Source organism: Cornus florida, unplaced genomic scaffold, assembly GCF_030987335.1.
Source record: "Cornus florida cultivar Cherokee Brave unplaced genomic scaffold, ASM3098733v1 CherokeeBrave_3.0.0_Hap2_Chr08, whole genome shotgun sequence".
Classification (NCBI taxonomy): Eukaryota; Viridiplantae; Streptophyta; class Magnoliopsida; order Cornales; family Cornaceae; genus Cornus; species Cornus florida.
Window position 1 is genome coordinate 26,451,523 of NW_026775578.1, and position 2,296 is coordinate 26,453,818.

Below are 2,296 nucleotides of genomic sequence, written 5' to 3' on the forward strand. Positions count from 1 at the left end.
GGGTGCAAAGATCTTTTAAGAACTTGGCATAAGCTGAAATTTGCTTAATTGCATCCAAAAGTGGATGATTAATTTTCACTTGCCTAAACATTTCAATGATTTCATTGGTCTTGGTCGTTTGTTTATCAAGATAAATGGATTCTTTTAAGGCATCCAGAAATGGAGCTCTTGGCTCAAAAGCTTTTTCAAAACTTTTCTTTGAAGATTCTTCAACACAAGAATTTTTAAAATCCTTTTTCAAAGCTTTGTTCAATTCTTCCTTCAAATCAATTTTGGACTCACTTTTCAATCACTTTCTAACACTTTCTTATTTGAATGATCATGCATATGCAATGAAGGAGGAATATGATAAGAAACGGGACGGGTGTCAACTTTTGGTTTCACCGGTTCACTCTCTTCATTGGACACACCTACTTTGTTGTCCACAATTTTCTCACTTCTTAAGGTTGTCACCGCATTGACATGCTCAATTGCGTGCCCTTCCGATGAGGAATGAGTCTCCACAACACATTGTTGCTTTGGTGGGGCATTCAAAGGCATCTTCCCCTTCTCTCTAGCATTTAAGGTACTAACTATTTGCCCTACTTGGGTTTCTAGCTTAGCAATGGATTGAGAATGAGAATGAGGCAATTGAGTGTTCGCCTCTAGAGTGCCTAGAGCGGTCAAAACTTTCTCTTCAAAGGTGGGACTCCTAAAGTTTCCTCGGGAATATGATGGTTGATTAGGAAAATGAGAATTAGAAAATTGATTGCCATGTGATTGAAATAATGATGATTTAAAACCTTGGGAACCTTGGCCTTGCATTGGTGGCGGAATATAGTTCCCTTAAAAACCACCTTGGGGAGGGTTTGAGCCTTCCCCTTGGCTTTTCCAAGGAAAATTTGGATGGTTCCTCCAACTTGAATTGTAATGAGTGCCATAGGGATTATTCCCTTGATTAACAAATGTAGCATTGACTTGCTTATGGGGCTCACTTTGCACATGTCCATGGGGACAATTGGAAGTAGAATGCAAGACACTTGAACAAGTCATGCAAGATTCATTAGATACACGAAGATGAATATGAGTAGGGGAAGAAGATACTTGATTTGCCAAATTTTGGTTGATAAAAAATTGATCAAACCTTTGAGACAAGGATTTCATCTCGGCAGCTATGTCATTGGAATTGTCAACTTGATATAAGCCGACATTCTTCCTTCCACCTAGATTTCTACCATTTTTAGAAGATAAGGACCTATGCATGGAATTTTCACTCATACTTTCATACAATTACCACACGTCATTTTCATGTTTATTAAGATAAGAACCACCCATGGATGCATCAACCATACCCTTGTGATTATCCGATAAACTTTCAAAGAAATATTGGACTAGTTGCCACTTAGGTATGTCATGATGAGGGCACTTTCTAAGCAAATCATTAAATCTTTCCCATGCCTCATGAAACATTTCCCTATCCCCTTGAGAAAATTCTCTAATTGAAGTTCTCATGGAATTGGTCTTAGAAACCAGATAGTACTTTTTAAGAACTCTTTTTGCATTTCCGCCCAAGAAGTTATCGAAAAAGGCCTAAGATTGTTGAACCAATATTTTGCCTTGTCTTTAGGGGTAAAAGGAAAAAATTAAAGCCTTAACACTTCTTCCGGCATATTCGTGTATTTCACGGTGGAACACACTTCAAGAAACTCATCCAAATGCTTATAAGGTTCTTCACTAGAAAGTCCACGATAGTTTGGAAGCATTTGAATAGTTTGTGGTTTAATTTCATAGTGATATGTTCTAAATGGAGGCAATTGAATGCAAGTGGGTGCATTGTATTCATTTTGCACATAATGGTCTCTTAATGCAATGGGAGGACTCACAATTAGTAGTGTTAAACGAACACCTTGATTAGCTTGAATTATGGGGGGTTGTGGAGCAAATATTGGCCGAGGCATTCCCAATGGAACTTAGCCTTGTTGGTGTGGGTGAATGAATGGTCTAGGCATGCCTAATGGTACTCGAACATTTTCATGATGCACATTATGGTGGAGGTTGCCTTGTTGGTCTATATGACCAAGGTCCTCCACATGGTCGTCATTCAAATCCTCCATTGGTGAAATGAAGTGATGAGAACTACCTCTCCCCCTAGGATTATAAACAACCGATTCAAGATGCAAATTAGGAGGAACAAAAGTAGGATTCAATGACCTACGACCATGCATACACTAGCAAAGCAAATACCAAGCAAGTAACAATCACTTCGCCCCCGCAATAATTCAATCAACAAATCTCCACATTCAATGATCCCATGCTC

General features: G+C 38.7%; 1 pseudogene; it reads left to right on the top strand.

Moving 5' to 3' along the window:
* Positions 1 to 1,387: 1,387 nt before the first annotated feature.
* LOC132272026 (small nucleolar RNA R71) lies at positions 1,388 to 1,486 on the top strand (annotated as a pseudogene).
* Positions 1,487 to 2,296: the final 810 nt, after the last annotated feature.